This window comes from Acanthochromis polyacanthus, chromosome 10, assembly GCF_021347895.1.
Source record: "Acanthochromis polyacanthus isolate Apoly-LR-REF ecotype Palm Island chromosome 10, KAUST_Apoly_ChrSc, whole genome shotgun sequence".
NCBI classification, from domain to species: Eukaryota; Metazoa; Chordata; class Actinopteri; family Pomacentridae; genus Acanthochromis; species Acanthochromis polyacanthus.
In genome coordinates this window covers 33,618,582-33,637,376 of record NC_067122.1, presented here as the reverse complement: position 1 = coordinate 33,637,376, position 18,795 = coordinate 33,618,582, and the positions used below count along the sequence as shown (strand labels likewise).

Below are 18,795 nucleotides of genomic sequence, written 5' to 3'. Positions count from 1 at the left end.
GTTTGGGTCTGCTTCTGAACTCAAACCATTTAACAACTTTAGAGCGACAATACCACATTTATAACATGTACATTATAGAAAATCCCAAATTAAGATCCTAAGAAGTGATGAAAAGACATCAACACAAAGGACACTGAGTACTACTAAGTTAATATTTGCTGGAATTAACTATTTTAATAAAAACATTTTCTCCAATTATCAATTTCTCTTGAAATTGTTAAACAATTACATTTAAAAAAAAATGTAATTAAGAAAAATGTAAATCCAAATGGTCCGGATTGTATTGATGTTGCCCTACAGCACTGTATACAGTATAAATCCAGACTCCCAGATGAGATAGTTCCCTAGTTATTTTCTAGTCAATTTCAAGTCGTGACTAAAACCAAAGAGATTAGGGAGATCATTATTAGGGTCCATCAAGGAGAGAGAGAGAGAGAGAGAGAGTTACACATTGTGGCTACTCACAAGATGGGCAAAGACAATAACATCACAGTCAATTGTTGTCAAGTGCAAGTGACCATCTTCAAAAGCTACTGGCATTTTCAAACTATGCAAGAGCACTCTGGGAAACCAAAAGGGACCTCTGCACTGGCAAGAATGGTAGTAGTATGGTAAGTTAGGTAGAATCACCACTAAGGATGACTACCAAGGCCTTCCTGATGAATGTGAGCACCCCCGCCCCCTTCCCTGCTCCTTCCCCCACCTACTGAGTTGCAGCACTGTTCAGACAGAGGGGGTGTGGGGCAGCAGAACGATGAGGACATTCTTGAACCCAGACTATCAGTATTTTCTAGGCCTGACTGTCACAGTTGTTTCTGCTTAGCTTTTTGGGAAAACTACGTTCACGAGGTTTGATGTCAGAACAAATATTGATAGATAGTTACCCACGTCACACTGCCATAGGGCTTTCTCCCAGTGGGGTGACTAGTCCTTTACATGTGTACACACATGATCTATCACTGCCTCTGTCTTTGTTTATTTTCTGAGACCTGGAATAAGCCCTACATGAGCAGTGTACTGACGCACCACATGTCACAAGACATTAATCCTCCATTGCTGTGTTGCGCATTATGTTCCAACACGACGGGCCAACATTTGTTGGTATGAATCACATTGTTGTTTGCAGTGTATCATTATGCTTGAGTTATTTTAATGTTTCTCAGCAGCGCAAGAACCAGCATTGAAGAATGAAAGCTATGAAAGCTGCTGGAAAAGTGGATATAATACAAATGATAAAAGCTGTGTCCCATTGAAATTACTACATTTTATACACTCAACAAAAATATAAACACAACACTTTTGTTTTTGCTCCCATTTTTTATGAGATGAACTCAAAGATCTAAAACTTTTTCCACATACACAATATCAGCATTTCTCGCAAATATTGTTCACAAATCTGTCTAAATGTGTGATAGTGAGCACTTCTCCTTTGCTGAGATAATCCATCCCACCTCACAGGTGTGCCATATCAAGATGCTGATTAGACACCATGATTAGTGCACAGGTGTGCCTTAGACTGCCCACAATAAAGGGACACTCTGAAAGGTGCAGATTTGTTTTTAATGGCTGTGCGAAGTTGCTGGATATTGGCGGGAACTGGTACACGCTGTCGTATACGCCGATCCAGAGCATCCCAAACATGCTCAATGGGTGACATGTCCGCTGAGTCTGCTGGCCATGCAAGAACTGGGACGTTTTCAGCTTCCAAGAATTGTGTACAGATCCTTGCAACATGGGGCCGTGCATTATCCTGCTGCAACATGAGGTGATGTTCTTGGATGTATGGCACAACAATGGGCCTCAGGATCTCGTCACGGTATCTCTGTGCATTCAAAATGCCATCAATAAAATGCACCTGTGTTCTTGGTCCATAATAATTATATATTCTCATCACTGCTCGAACCAAAAATCTACTGCTTTTCTTTATTCTGTGATCTGGACATTGCACTGCATCGAAGAACAGCGTGCCTTGAAGGTCTGCCCATATTTGTTTGGGACTATTCAGACAAACTATTCCTGACATGCCTGGTGAGTACAGTATGGGGCTTTGCAGGGTGCATGTTACCTGTAATCTCTGTCCTGTTTATTGTCTTCTATGCCTGTTGTCTGTGGCAAGGACAGTGCTTTAAAGTGAAACCAGAATCACATGATGAGAGCTTGTCACTACGGAAAAATTGTCGTATTTGTTTCCCCATCTTGATCAATATCAACTGTTATGACCATATATAATATACAATTTGACAATTATTCCAGTTTAGTTTACTGATAATGACTTCAGCCTGCATAAACCATCGCAGCATTTAGGATATACATTAACAAAGCTGTAATTATTTATTTGAATTGAGGAAACTTTGACAATATCTACAAATATATAATGAACAGCAAACAAACAGAAAATCTTATGCACTATTACAAAATTATTCTGCTTTTTTTCCCTCCAGCTGTCCCCCCCTTTAGAACTTTATTCACCTGTAGCACTTTACAGCAGAAGATGGGTGTGTACGGGCAAGCCAGAACTACAGACTGACTGGCTGTTGTCATGTCTATTGCCCCTGTGTGATTGGCTGCTAGATCTGTTACAATTTTCTCAGTTACTTTGATGCATTTCTCACATCACTATTAACATTTGCACAACAGTTAGTCTTCTTTTCCTTTCGGCTTTTCCCTTCAGGGGTCGCCACAAGATGCATAGAATGTTCAGTTACAAACAATGAAGGTGCATGGAATGTTCAGTTTGACACAATGAATATGCATGGATTGTTCAATTACAAGCAATGAGGATGTGTGCAATGTTCAGTTACAATCAATAAGCAGGTATGGCATGTTCAGTTACAGCCAAATAGGATGCATGTAATGTTCAGTTTAAAACCATGAGCATGCATAGAATGGTCAGTTAAAAACAATGAGGATTGTTACGATCCAACCGCTAGGGGTTGGCTGGATGCAAGAGAAAAACCAGGTGTTATTAGTTTAGGTTAAGGGATTTATTGCTTAGTAGCAAAGGAACGTAAAAGTGACAATAAAACACAAGACTGGTGGGTGTTGCTAAAACAAAGAACGGAATAAAACATAACGAGGGCTAACAGAGTTTGTAACTAAGCTAACACAAAGAAAACAACTACTCTCTAGCCAAACTGAACTACAGGAGCAACACCCACCACCAGGAACAAAAACTAATACAAAAGGGTGTACAAAACGAACCAAACAAAACTGGTGCCTCACACTCACTGGTTACACATTTCACCACGACTCTAACACAGAATGGCTTCTTCCTAAAGTGGCAGGCTGCTGAATGGGAGCCCCAGTCTCTGCCCAACCGTAGGCTCCACACCAAGGTAGCAGTTGCCAACAGAAACCCAAGGTGTCAGCAGAACCCACCAGGAGTATCTACCGACCGAAGTGTCTGCGGTACCCGCCAACCCACCACCGTACCTGCAGATCGAAAGACATTGACATACAAACAAAGTTCACACACAGAGAGGCACCAGGGTGGACTGGTCAAAGTACCAGCCACCCAAACTAATGGCATGGTGGCAGCTATATAGGTTGCAGGTGTGGTGAAGGCTGCCTCTGGTTGGTCTGAGGAGGAGGAGCTGGAGGGTGGCCCAATCAGGAAGGTCGAAGGGCGGGGAGAACCACATTGCAGTGCAGGTCGTCATCAGCTCTGTGTCACCAGCTGAAATGGCTGGCAGCTGGGGTTCCAAAGACTCTGCAATAACCACAGCTGAACCGACACATGAATTTCTCCCACACAAAGGCCCAACAGGACACCACCTCAAAACAAAATGGTACACCAGTACTGGTGGCCGTAACAGGATACATGGAATGTTCAGTTACAAACAAATTAGATTCATGAAATGTTTAGTTACAGCAAATGAAGATGTATGGAATGTTCAGTTACGACCAACGAGGAAGCATGGAATGTCCAGTGACAAACAATGAGGATTCATAGAATGTTCCGTTTCAAACAATGAAGATGTATGGAATGTTCAGTTACAGCCACTGAGAAGGCATAGAATGTTCAGTTACAAACAATGAAGGTGCATGGATTGTTCAATTACAAGCAATGAGGATGTGTGCAATGTTCAGTTACAAACAATGAGGAAGCACAGAATGTTCAGTTGGAGCATGGAAATATGGTAATTTAACTAATAACTATTTTAATATGCTCATATTATTGTAAACAAAAGCACAGGTTTGCGCAGCTGCGCGTGAATTTATTTGGAGCATTACAAAGTGAGTTGAGACTTTGCTACTGTTTATGATTACTGTTAATGCATCAGCACCAAGAGGAGGATGTGCATTATATTGTTTTTTGTTGTTTGTGTTTGTCATATTATTGTAGACATATTGTTGTGACTCATGTTTCTTTTGTCCTGTCTTGCTTTGTCTTGTCTACCCTAGATGAGGAGCCAGAGCGTCCCAAGAAGAAGTCGGCCATGGACCAGTTGCTTGGAGGTTTCGTTGCTCCCAGAGCACCAGAGAAGACCATAAGAGGGAGAGAGCTCAGGAGGAAATAACAAAATACAGGGTGAGGGATGGGTTAGATGTCAATGGTGACGTGTTGCAGTGGTGGAAAGAACAAGTGGATCTTCCACTGCTTTCAAAATTGGCCAGGAGCTATTTGTCTGTTCCTGCAACAAGTGTCCCCTCTGAATGAGTGTTCAGCACAGCAGGTGACATTATAACAGCAGAGCGCAGTCGGCTTCTTCCTGAACATGTGGACCAACTAATCTTCCTGAAAAATAACGTGAAGCAAAGCCATATGAAATGCATCACAAAGTGAGGTGTTGATAGTGAGAGAGGCCTTCACAGAAAGATCTGTTTTCATTTTCTTTTCATTTTTAATTATTATGGACATTTCATAGAAGACACTCAGTGAGAGTAGTCCACTGCACGACAAGCTGCTCCGGACTGGTGGCTGACTGCTCCCGCCGCAACCTGCCCGCCATGACAGACCTGGGCTGACTGGTGCAGATACTCAGTATCTGCAGCGCAGATCCGTGATGCTGGGCAGGCCCCAGAGCTTGGTGAAGTCTGCAGTGGCCATGTCCCAGCACAGGTAACTGTCCACCCTCCTCATGAGGGCGGACGCGTCAAAGTGCTGGAACATGTACCACTCCTAGACGTGCCGGTTTGATGTAAAAAAAACCCTCCTCTGCCAAAAAACTGGTGAAGGAGCCCTTGACCAGGTAACTGTCTCACACCCGGAGCAGCTCGTCGTGCTTGAGCCAGCCGTAGAAATCATCCACGACTACGGTCTTTTGCCCATTGTAACCGTCCCACCACTCGCCCCGGGCCTTGTGATAGTTTGTCTCACCCGCCACGACTGCGGCGTGGGCGCGCCTGCTCTTTTCGCACCCGGGTGGTCCGACCATGACGGTGACCCGCGTCTTGAAGTCTCTATCCTTGGACACCCGGGCAAAGTCCACCCAGGTGAGGAAGCTGTGGCTGTAGCGGACAAACAGCTCGGTAGCCAGCCGGTGGAGGTCCCCCTCAGACTCCCGCAGCAGCTGCACACGTCAGGTCATTCCTCTGTCACTGCCTCAACGGTACGCCAGCGGCCACCACCACATCTCTCCCCTTGCTGCAGTACTCGTCGTTGGCCATGTCTGTGCCCCGGGCCAAATCAAAGTGGGCTCGGGGCAACACCAGCTGCCGCCTCCCCGACAGCCGCCTCTTCCTCCGGAGGTTGATGAAGCCCTGCAGGTGCCGTGTGCTGGACCCCTTGCCCACCTCGCTGCCTACCTTGGCGAAGGTACACGTCTCCTCAGTCAGCCTCTCCCTCACTATCCTCACCTCCTCCTCTGTCGGGTTGTTGAGGGTGAAACACCACCTTTTGCTGTTGTTTGTGTTCACCCTCTTGTCTTCCTGATGCTGGATGGAGGAGGAGGAGGAGGAAGAAGAGGACCCGGCGGTGGCTGAGGTGGAGGTCCTGCTGGCCGTGGCGGAGGTGGAGGTCTGGTTGCCGGCGGCGATGGAGCTGCTGTTGCCGGCCCGGTTGATGGTGGCGGCGCTGGCGGAGTAGGCGAAAGGCCGCTGCTCCTGCTGGCTGTGGCAGTATTTATCCATCTTTTTTCAGCTTTTGGCATTTTTGGCTAGCTGTGAAAGCTATGCTGCTGCTGTCTTGTTTGGTTTCCATTGTCTGAACCAAACTGACAGTTTAACTGACACTTTTGGAACCATCAGCCTATGGGTGTCCCATGGAGGCGCGCAGCGCTAACCTGACTGACAACTGCGACCGTTCATTAAATTATGCTGTTTCAAAATTTCCAAGATAGATACAACATAATCTTTTTAATCCGCAAAGAGGCCGGACTGAAACTCTGCTAAGCCTCCAGCTTCTCTAACTGCCTCTGATCTCTTATTATTATTCACTTTATTCGTTGTATTTATTTCCTTTTTGCCATTGGGGTCTTTTTTTGTCTCATTTGTTTCGATTTTTTGTCCCTTTGTGTGTGTTTTTGTCTTTTTATCTATCTTTTAATCCTCTAATCTGACTTTTGTCATTTTGATCATAAAGTGTAATCATTCAGTTCCAGGCGACTAAATGTCGTGTTCCTTTGTCGACACTCTGAAAGCTGTACTGTGCAAATAATAAACTGAGGCTGAATTTTGCTGAAATTGAACTTATCTCGATAAATTTCAGGTTGCTCATTTTATCACATATCACATTCCTTGAATGTGAACATTTTCAGAATGTGCTTTTTGTGTTGGTCCAACTCACTTGAGATAAAACTGGGCTGAGTCCAGAACTAAAATGAGTTTTTATTATTGTTACTGTTAACTTAATTATTATTTAAGATTTATGAAAGGGATGTAAGTGAGAACATCATCACACAGTGATGTATGTGTATATAGTGTTTTCTGAGCTCCACAGCGGTTCACACTGCAGCAGCAGCAGCAGCTAATATATATATACACACCCCCTGTCAAAAGTTTTAGGACCGGTTCTAATTCATTTGAATGAGAAAGCGCCCTAAAACTTTTGACGGGGGGTGTATATACACTGCTCAAAAAAATTAAAGGAACACTTTGAAAATATATCATATTTCAATACTGGGGAAAACAAACTGGATATTAGCATTGATATGGACTGGATAATGTGTTAGGAATGAAAAGTGCCACATTATTTGATGGGAATTGAAATTATCGACCCCCCAGGAGGGCTAAATTCAAGACACCCCAAAATCAAAGTGAATAACTGATGTGGCAGGCTGGTCCATCTTTCTGAAATTCCTTGGCAGCAACTCAAAATGGTATTCAGTAGTTTGTATGGCCTCCATGTGCTTGTATTCATGACTGACGATGCCGGGACAAGCTCTGAATGAGACGACAGATGGTGTTCTGGGGTATCTCCTCCCAGAACTGGACCAGGGCATCACTGAGCTCCTGGACAGTCTGAGGAGCAACCTGATGGTGTCGGATGGAACAAAACATAATGTTCCAAAGGTGTTCTATTGGAATCAGGTCAGGTGAGCGTGGGGGCCAGCTAATGGTATCAGTTCCTTCATCCTCCAGGAACTGCATGAGTTCTCTTACCACATAAGACTGGGCATTGTCGTGGACCAGAAGGAATCCAGGACCACTGCACCAATGTAGGGTCTGACAATGGGTCAAAGGATTTCATCATGATATCTAAAGGCAGTCAGAATGCCGTTGTCCAGCCTGTAGAGGTCTGTGTGTCCCTCCATGGATATGCCTCCCCACACCATCACTGACCCACCACCAAACCGGTCATGCTGAACAATGTTACAGGCAGCATAACGTTCTCCACGGCTTCTCCAGACCCTTTCATGCCTGTGACATGCGCTCAGGGTGAACCTGCTCTCATCTGTGAAAAGCACAGGGCACCAGTGGTGGACCTACCAGTTCCTGTGTTCTATGGCAAATGCCAGCCGAGCTCCATGGTGCCAGTCAGCGAGTACAACGGGCACTAGAGGACGCTGGGCCCTCAGTCCACTCTCATTAAATCTCTTTCCAAAGGAGCAGATACCTGTCCTGCTGATCGCTTGAGGACCTTCTACAGTCCTGTCCAGCTCTCCCAGACTAACTGTCTGTCTCCTGGAATCTCCTCCATGCGCCTGAGACTGTGCTGGGAGACACAGCAAACCTTCTGGTAATGGCACGCATTGATGTTTCATCCTGGAGGAGTTGGACTGTCTGTGGAACCTCTGTAGGGTCCAGGTATCGCCTCGTGCTACCAGAAGTGACACTTACCCTAGCCAAATGCAAAACTAGTGAAAAACAGTCAGACAATATTAGGAAGGGGGGAAAAATGTCAGTGGCCTTCACCTGTAAACTCATTCCTGTTTTGGGGGTTGTCTCATTGTTACCCCTCTAGTGCATCTGTTGTTAATTTTATGAACACCAAAGCAGCTGAAGCTGACTAGAAAGCCCCTCAGTTAATTACCTGACCAGATCAGTATCCCACATGTTTCACTGATTTAATGCAATATTTAGATTAAGAAGTGTTCCTTTAATTTTTTTGAGCAGTGTATATATATAGCTAATGCTGGTCCAGTTGTTCAGTGTTGTTAGCTGTTGGCTAGCTAGATCTGGATGGTAAATAAATCACTTGTTATTTGTGGGCTGCCATGAGAGAACCGACGACTGAAGCGGGCCAAAGACAGACCGAACGTACAGCAGGTTCTGACTTTAAACCAGCGGGACATGTGGAACAGAAAGTGTTTTTTGAGCTCCACAGCGGCTCATATTACGGTTCATTTTTCAAGTGCAAGTGGCCACAATTACTGGATATGAGTCAACAGTTAGGACACACCTTCTCATTCAGTGTTTTTTTTACTGATTTTAATTACTATCTGCTTTGTAAGGGAAGGCTGCAGACATCATCAAAACGGTGAAAGAACACAAAGAATTATGGAATCAACTGAAGTGTTAAACCAGAATATGTGGAAGTATGTTTTACTTTGATGAAAGTCTCTTGGTTTTCTCTCCATCAGCTTCATGAGGTCTCCTGGATGATCTCCTGGATGGTTTTCCAACAGCTTTGGAGGACTTCCCAGAGGTGCTGAAGAGCTGATGGACACGTATGCCCACTTTGCAGGCGTTGAGGTGGATGTAAGTGTCTCTCTGATCTACTGTGTAGTGTGCACAGGTCTAACCCTACAGTCTGCTAGAACTGTCACTTTTACTGTCTCTGTCTTCCTTGTTTAAACAGTATAAATCTAGTTTGTCCTTTAAACTTTAAGTGAATTTTAAGAAAACGTTGAAACTATGGCTGGCTGCGTTCCAATATTTTCATATATATATGACACCAGAAACAGATTTTGTCTGTCCTGATACACAGCATGTTAAATGTAGTTTACTAAAACCAGGATTTCTGCTGTATGTGGAGGGATTCTGAAGTGTGCAGCCAACATGCTTTCTGTCCATTCTGAGCCACAATCCTCTGCACAGCTACTACAGCTGCAGTATCAACAAGCCTAGAGAGCAAACAGATGACCGTCCATTTTACTCTGCAGACGATGAATGTTGAAGTGATTATTAATTGTGTCTGTGCTGCATGAAACAATCAGGACTTTGTGAGGGCAGCTGGAGTTCAGACTGGAAGCAAAAAGAAGGAAGTGATTTGGAATTTGACAGCATGTGGACAGAACATGTTGCATTCAGATGATGTACATGATGAGTGTTCAGTTTACTCAGATAGATGTTAAAATGTTCAGGCAAGCTGCAGTTTATTAGTCCGACTTGGACTGATAGACTTGCTCTGATAGTGGCAGTCAACAGTGAAGAGATGTTAAATATGAACTCTCCTCCAAGCTGTTGGATCCATTATTGTAGTGAAGAGTTGGTTTCCAGCACTCGGCCTGCCACTGACTTCCTGATTGGTTGAAAAGTTTTGAAGCTTCCTCATGCTGCAGACATTCATCCATGTGTGTCACCTGTGCTGCAGCCAGTATCTACAGGTGCTGCTCATATTAGATGTTGATGACAACTCAGTTCATTTCAGTAAAGGCTCCTTCAACAAGTGAAACTTGTATACTGACTGATTACAGTCAGACTACACACACACTGATTACTTCTCTTAATTTTGATGATGATTATACCTGAATAATGAAAATCCCAAATTGGGCATCTCAGAAAATTAGAATATCAGTTAAGACCGATACAAAAGAGGATTTCTAGAAATGTTGGCCGACTGAAAAGTATGAGCATGTACAGCACTCAACACTTAGTCGGAGCTCATTTTGCCTGAATTACTGCAGCAATGCAGCGTGGCATGGACTCCATCAGTCTGTGGCACCGCTCAGGTGTTATGAGAGCCCAGGTTGCTCTGATAGTGGCCGTCATTTCATATTGGGTCTGGTGTGTCACATCTTCCTCCAAATCCCCAGATTTTGGCAGAGGGTTAAAGTCAGGCGAGTTTGCCGGCCAGTTAAGAACAGGGATACAGACCAGCACCTGCATGTTAAACTGGCAGCTTTGGCAAGTCAACAGTTTGACAAGTCCTGTTGGAAAATGAAATCTGCATCTCCAGAATGTTGGTCAGCAGCAGGAAACATGAAGAACTCTAAAATTTCCTGGTAGATGGCTGCGTTGACCTTGAAGCTAAGAAAACACAGTGGACCAACACCAGCAGATGACACGGCACCCCAAACCATCACCGGCTGTGGAAAGGGTTAGCTTGTACATCATCTACACCTCAACCAACGTGGATTCTGTGCCTCTCCTCTCTTCCTTCAGGCTGTGGGACGTTGATTTCCAAAGGACATGTAAAATTTACTTTCATCAGAGAACATAACTTTGGACCAGTCAGCAGCAGTCCTGACGCTGTCTCTTGTTCAGGAGTGGCTTGACACAAGGAGTGCGACAGCTGAAACCATGTCTTGCATACGTCTGTGGTGGTGGTTCTTGAAGCACTGACTCCAGCTGCTGTCCACTCTTTGAATCTCCCCCACATTTTTGAATGGGTTTCATTTCACAGTCCTCTCCAGGGTGCAGTTATCCCTATTGCTTGTACACTTTTGTCCTACCGCATCTTTTCCTTCCCTTCGCCTCTCAGCTGTGTCTCGGTCTCCAAACACAGAGCTCTGTGAACAGCCTCTTTAGCAATCACCTTTTGTGTCTTGCCCTCCTTGTGCAAGGTGTCAATGGTCGTCTTCTGGACAACTGTCAGGTCAGTCAGCAGTCTTCCCCACGATTGTGTAGCCTACAGAACTAGACTGAGGGGCCGTTTACACAAGGACCATCTTAACAGAAAACGCAAAAGTGGCGTCTTGTCATTTCACGTTTAGACGAGCGGTTTTGAAGGAAATCTGCGTATATACGGTGACTCTATAGTGTGTGGAATTCCAACCCGGTCTCACGGGGATTCGTGAAACTGTCACGTAAGTTTTAGTTTCGGTTTCGTGCGCACCAACACGATTTCGTCATGTTTTTCGTGCCGCTCACCACGAAATGTTTTTCGCTGTGGTAATCACATCTGAAAGTGGTTTATACCGGCGGATTCATGACGATCTAAGCTGTCCATCGGCGTATACTGCTTGTGTGATTGCGTTTGCGGCCGCCGGCCGCCGGACATTCTTGAAATTCCTATGCAAATTGGTAAGTGTACCACCGGCTTATGGTTAGGTTATGGTTATGGTTATGGTTAGGGTTATGTTTAGGGACGATGTCATGCAAAATATAGCGTTGGATTCGCCACGGTTTTACATTAAAAATATAATATACACATTCTTTTGAAATACGTTCTGAGTGGCACGAAAAGTCCGCCGTTTAAAATACATTGGTGCGCATTTCGTGGTGAGCGGCACGAAAAACATGACGAAATCGTGTTGGTGCGCACGAAACCGAAACTAAAACTTACGTGACAGTTTCACGAATCCTCTTGAGATCGGGCTCGGAATTCGATTGGATATGCATGCCAGGCAGCTGGGTGGCGCTGTGATAAAACTCTGCCATGTCTACGCGCATGCGTACTATCTCCCTTTTCGGATCTCTGCTGTGGTAAATGTTCATGAATGGAATCTGTACAGATTCTGTACGTTTGTTGGTACGACTCCTGTAGTGTACATAGAGCTGCCAGAGTTGCTTGAAGGTACGAAGGATGGAAATAATCACACATCTTTGTTTAGGTCCTTGTACCGGCCGGCAAACCAAAGCACCAGTGCACGTATTTTTGCGTTTTTAGGCCCCCAAAACGCCGTCCTCGTATAAACGATAGGGTGTTTTGTTGAAATATTTTGACGTTTTTACCTGCAAGCGTCCTCGTGTAAACGGCCCCCCAGAGACCATTTAAAGGCCTTTGCAGGTTGATTAGAACTGATTAGCAGCAGCTGATTAGAGTGTGGCACCAGGTGTGGCACATGGGGTAATCAGATAACCTTTGCCCAATGTTCTAATTTTCTGAGATACTGAATTTGGGATTTTCATTAGTATTCAGGTATAATCGTCAAAATAAGAGAAACAATCAGTCTGTGCGTAGTCTGACTGTGTAATCAGTCGGTATACAAATTTCAATTGTTGAAGGAGCCATGGCTGAAATGAACTGAGTTGTCATCAACATCTAATGATATGAGCAGCACCTGTGAGCTGCTGGTGTGAAACATGAGACTGAGCAGATGAATCTCTGCACAAGTGTTCAGCTGCATCTTTCCTGCTGAGCTGTTTAAAGGATCACTTTAACCTCATCCAGGAAGGATGATAAAATAACCTCATATCAAAGAAAAGCGCACAGAAATAGTGATTTTATTATAATCTTTAGTGATGGCGAGATGAAGCTTCATGAAGCACTGAGGCTTTCCATTCAATTGGTTCACTCATGGGTCGAAGCTTCACGGTGCTTCATTTGCTCTACTGCGCCATCAAGTGGACAAATAAAAGTAACACAGGCAGAGTGCCTATAATGACACACTGGCTTTGCTATGTGAAGCTTTGAATTGTGTTTAAATGATAATGCCAATAAACAAGTAATATACTTAATATAGTGTGTGTCTTTCCTGATAGCAGAGAGAGAGCAGGGAAGTGGGAAAAAATGGGGAGAGATTTGTAGCTTCACTGTTTGATTGGAGTCAGGTTCTGGTTTTCTTTAAAGTGTTTAAATACTTTTAATTGTAATAAGGGCAACATAAATAAAATGTGCTTGTGCTACTTTTTGTTTTGTGACTGTGCTTGTGGTACCAGTGAAAAACAAAAGCAGGGACAGCATTTTATTTGTTTTTATTTTAAAAAAAATAAAAATTTTCCACAATGCTGGGATTTAGGTGTTTTTTTGGACAATATTTCTCTAGCTCCTTGGAACACAAACACACACTTCAACTTTTGAAATACTAGAAAAAAATAAATTAGAACAAGCCATGTGCAGAGTTGTCACAGATACTCATATTAAACTTTACTTGTTATGTGCCACTTTATTAGAAGAAATCAGGTCAAAGTATTCCCAGAAATGGGAGAATCTTCTCTTTTTGGTCTTCTTCTATGGAGAAAAAGAATCTAAAACCGATTGCAGGCAAAGATGCAGCAGACAAAAATCCAACAAATGTGAACGGGGAATTGCGTTTCACTGCAACTTATATTTCGAATTGCACGTCAAACCCACCAACCAGTTCCTGAACCAGTCAAACAGAACGACCAGCTCACGAGGCTTCGAACGTCATAATTTTTGACTCCTCCCCTAAATGAAGCAGACCTCGATACGCGCTTCGTGGAAACGCCCCCTCCATTACTCGACACACGCTTCGAAGCCTCGGCACATCTTGTAACATCACTAGTTCACACACACTGGCGCCTTGTCACATCAGTTAACAAGAACAGCACTGAGAGAGCGCAGTCCTCCACCAAGACTGTTCATTACCTGACCTTGTGCTGAACACAGGTGTGTGTTCTGCATGTGTACAAACCAAATCGTGTGACCTAACTATGTAGCTGGCAACTGGAACTGATGGGACTCAGAAACACCCCCACAATTTAATCAGTTGTTCCTTGTGTCATTTCCGATACGTCCACAGTGGTAGATTTGTTGTAGGATCACAATCGTGTGATTGTCAGCGGGCTGCTGAGGTAGTGTTCACTTGTTGCCATGGTTACCGTGCTGCTATCAGACGCCGTGCCGCTATGAATCCTTAACAAATCCGTGGATCCAAACTTTAAGCCGTATCACTGCTGAAGTCTAATCACTTGGTCCTTGTGTCATTTCTGACCGACCCTGAAAACTTCATTTAAATCCCTGAGTCTGTTTCTGAGTGATGTTGGTAACAGAGGAAGGATTCACACACGCTGATCATCACATAACTCCGCCGTGTTCTTTGGTGGAATAATTAATCTAATTTACCTTCATTCTTTCGGTGCTCTAACGGACCTGGATGCAGCAGTTTCCATCATGGTGATTTTGTCTGGTCTGTTGTCTGATCATTTCAGCCGTTCTAATATGTTTCGTGTTAAAAAAAAAAAAAAAGTGTGTATCAATCGAGGATTTTTTTTTTCTTTTTTTGTATTCCACCACAGTATTGCACGGGTGTAAAACAGTTTAGCTCTGCTTTGGTGAAGAACATCAGTGAATTAATTGTTTATCACGGTCTTCAGCAGTAATTTTTGTTGGTAAATGCAAATGTGAATGGGAAGAGAACTATCAGTAACATATGTGTGGATAAAACAACTGCACAGTCAAACAGCCACTTAATATTTAGGCTACTTTACAATGTAAAACATGATCAACATGAAGTACCTCCATGAGATAATGCCGAGGTCTGACCTGTTTGAACAATGTTTTTATATTTCATCTTAAGCTGCTGCCCCGTCGGGATTTCCCCTAAATGAAATAACTTACTATTCTACCATTCAGACAGTTATTCCCTGTAATATTATAATGAGTGCATTTTTAAGTAGTTATACTGAAATTGTAGACCTTCTCTCGTGGGTATACAACATATACCTCTGTATCATGTAGACTCACACCACCAAGTGGATCTCCATGACAGTTCAGTCTGAAATGTTATTTTTGTCTGAAAATGGTGCAACTCAAACAAATATTCTCCTATTTTCCCAAAGAATAGTTAGAAAAAACTATATTTGTGAAGAAACTGTATCTTTCAGTCCATTAAACAGCAACAACAACAACAAAAAACCCTCTCCCTCCAGTGCAATACACTCTCAAAATAGTCCATGTTTTAAATCGTTTGCTTTTACACATGATGAGAGTTTTTTCCACAAGGACAAATAACCAAAATAGGCAAAACACAACAAACTGTTTTTGTTGGACTCTTTCTGTACCTTCTCTTCATCTCTCTGGCACCCCTTGAAGAAGGTCTTTGTATTTGTTTTTCTTTTGGCTTTGTTCTGTGAAATGTCCATGTCTATAAAGAAGACATAACAGTAGCCACATTATTCCAATTTTAAAACTTTTGCTTTGCTTACTTTTCTTCCATTTAATTGCAACCTTAATTCTCACAGAATTACTGGTGTTTAATTTTAGCTTGGTCTGTCAAAACAATATATTAAATATATTAAATATTGTGTCCACCTTGTTTTTGTTAAAACACAGTTTTTCCAGACATGGTTGTGAGGCACTTTAGATTAAAACTTTTGATTACGCATGGTTTGAACCCAGAGGTAGTTAGATAAACAGGGATGGAAATAAACAATGATCACAGTAGGATGCTGGGGGAGGTGTGAATTGTTTATCCAGTTTCACAAGAGTACAATGCAGTCTAATATGCCTGCAGGGGGCAGTAGAGCTCTATGGAACAAGGTAACACTTATCCATTATCTATACACTGCTTTATCCTCTGTAGGCTCAGGAGGATGGAGTCTTTTCCAGCTGACTTCACTCTGGGCAGGTCACCAGTCCATCACAGGGCCACACAGAGAGACACACAACCTACATACAACACATTAACATCAGCATACAGTGGAGGAAATAAGTACTTGATCCCCGCTGATTTTGAAAGTTTTCATACTAAGAAATAAATGAACAGTCTCAGATTTTTATGGCAGCTTTATTTTAACAGTGATAGAATATTTTAAAAAATGAGAAAATTACATGAAAGGAAAAATAGAAATTAATTTGCTTTTCATTCAGGGAAATAAGTATTTGACCCCCTAGCAAAATATGATTTAATACTTGGTGGCAAAACCCTTGTTGGCACTCACAGCAGTCACACGTTTCTTGTAGTTGCTTACTAGGTTGACACACCCATCAGGAGTAATTTTAGTCCACTCCTCCCTGCAGATCATCTCCAAATCCTGGAGGTTTTGAGGCTGGAGTTTGGAAACTCAGAGCTTCAACTCTCTCCATTTTCTATAGGATTCTATAGGATTAGGACCTTGATGTGCTTCTTATGGAGCCACTCCTTTGTTTCCTTGGCTGTATGTTTTGGGTCGTTGGCATATATAGTATTGGAGAAATGAACAAGAAATGAATGTGCACTACAGCGCACAGAAATGCATTGCCGGGTCTCAGGAGGATATAACAGCCGAGAGAGAAAGATAAATAAATATTCATTAATATTAATAATAATTCTGTTGTTTATAGTAATTGTGTTGTTAATTGTAAATGTAAATAAACTGTATCCTGTTCTAATCTAGATCCTTGTTATATGTTTATAACAGCCTACAGAAATATATATAAATAAATAATAATTAATTTATATTAATAAATAATAGATTACATTTACAATTAAATCTTTTGATTTTAAAACCATTTTCTACATATCTAAGTATTTACATTTATATATGTAATGGCTGAACTGAAAACATTCCCTGGCCTCTGAACCTAAATAAAAAGATAACTAAAATTGCAGGCCACATTTGTAGGAAGCCTTTTTCTGTGTTTTTCAGATCAAATATTCTCTATCAATAACACATGTTTTGACGTTGACAGTAAAGTAAATCACACAAAAATCAGTTGAGAAATGAGCAAATTCTGATTTATTTTCAATGTACATGCATTGCTTTGAATGGGAACTTTGCCCCTTCCAAGATGGCCGCCACATCGGCACGTCATTTAGCCGGCTGCTAAAGCGCGCTGGCGTATCTACTCTTCTATACATATCTATGAGTGCACTGAAGTCACTCAGTGCTTCCTGTGTTTCTTCATATATATACATATATATATATATATGGCATGCCGTTTAGGAAATTATATATACAATGAAAGTACGAATATATTGAATGAAAGTCGATATATATAGAATGAAAGTCGATATATATTGAATGAAAGTTGATATATATAGAATGAAAGTCAGAATATATGGAATGAAAGTTGGAATATATATATAATGTTCAGATTTTCATTCCATCTATTCAGACTTTTTCCTACTGAGCCCTGGAAGGACATGGCAAACAAAAACAGGAATCTTATTGGATGTTTGCTCTTCAGATGAGCTCTACTGTGATTATCTATCTGTCTTCATGGTTGTCACAGGGAACGGCGACTACGTTTGAGAAAACAGGTAATTTTTAGAGATGTTTTGATTCTGCAACACACATTTGGGTCTTGACCTACCAGTTCAGAGCCACTGGTTTAAAAACATGTCAAACAATGGTAAAAAAAAACAGGACTAGTGAACAAGGGGCATACTGGTGAACAAGGGGCAGTTGTAAACATTATGTCTGAGTAACCAGTCACTTTACTGACCTCTGACAGCATTTATTTATGTGTGCTTTTAAAGCCTGGCCTCCTCTACTGGTTTCCAGTTCTCCATCGTCGTGCACCGCCTCATGTAGCAGCAAACAAAACAAGGAAAGGGGCTTAGATTAATTTAGATTTTTTCTATCATATTCTGTCCATTTGGCTATCTGTGAAATGACTGTATTATACACAAAGGGTTCCATCTAAGTGTATAATGAAAGTCCCAAGGAAAAATCCCACTCCATATTCACTGTGATACAGGACTTTTCTGTTTTACTCATCAGAAGCATACTTAACTCATTTACAAGGAGGGACATGCTTTGATGCTGCTTTAAAGTCAAAATTCTGTAGGCAGTAATACAAATAGGATTGCCTGGTATGGATTCCCTGGATGTCCCTGGTATTTGGATCACAGAAAAATGAACTCCCTTTTTTGCACCATGTGGAACAGGAAAGCAGGGAACAAAATACTGGATATACAGTTTTTGCTGACCAAAAAAGAACTAACAACAAATACACACACATATATATTAAGAGTGTACACACACACACACACACACACACACACATGTTTGTACTTCTATCTTAGTGAGGACATCCATAGGCGTAATGCATTTCCTAGAGCCTTACCCTAACCTTAACCATCACAACTGATTGCCTAAACTTAATCCTTACCCTAACCCTAACCAAACCTCAATTCATACCTGTTCTCTAAAAACAAGTCTTCACCCTCAAACATGGCTGTTTCAAAGTGAGGACCGGCCAAAATGTCCTCACTTTGTAAAAATGTCCTCACTTTGATAGTTAAATGCAGAAAATGGTACTCACCATGTAGCAAGTACAAGAACACACACACACACACACACACACACACACACACACACACACACACACACACACACGTTTGTACTTCTATCTTAGTGAGGACATCCATAGGCGTAATGCATTTCCTAGAGCCTTACCCTAACCTTAACCATCACAACTGATTGCCTAAACTTAATCCTTACCCTAACCCTAACCAAACCTCAATTCATACCTGTTCTCTAAAAACAAGTCTTCACCCTCAAACATGGCTGTTTCAAAGTGAGGACCGGCCAAAATGTCCTCACTTTGTAAAAATGTCCTCACTTTGATAGTTAAATGCAGAAAATGGTTCTCACCATGTAGCAAGTACAAGAACACACACACACACACACGCCCACACA

At 42.4% G+C, this 18,795-nt stretch overlaps 1 long non-coding RNA gene across 1 annotated transcript in view; it reads left to right on the top strand.

The window, feature by feature from the left end:
• Nucleotides 1-18,795, top strand: part of LOC127535669 (uncharacterized) — a 140,366-nt gene that overhangs the window by 119,699 nt on the left and 1,872 nt on the right. The window lies entirely within an intron of this gene.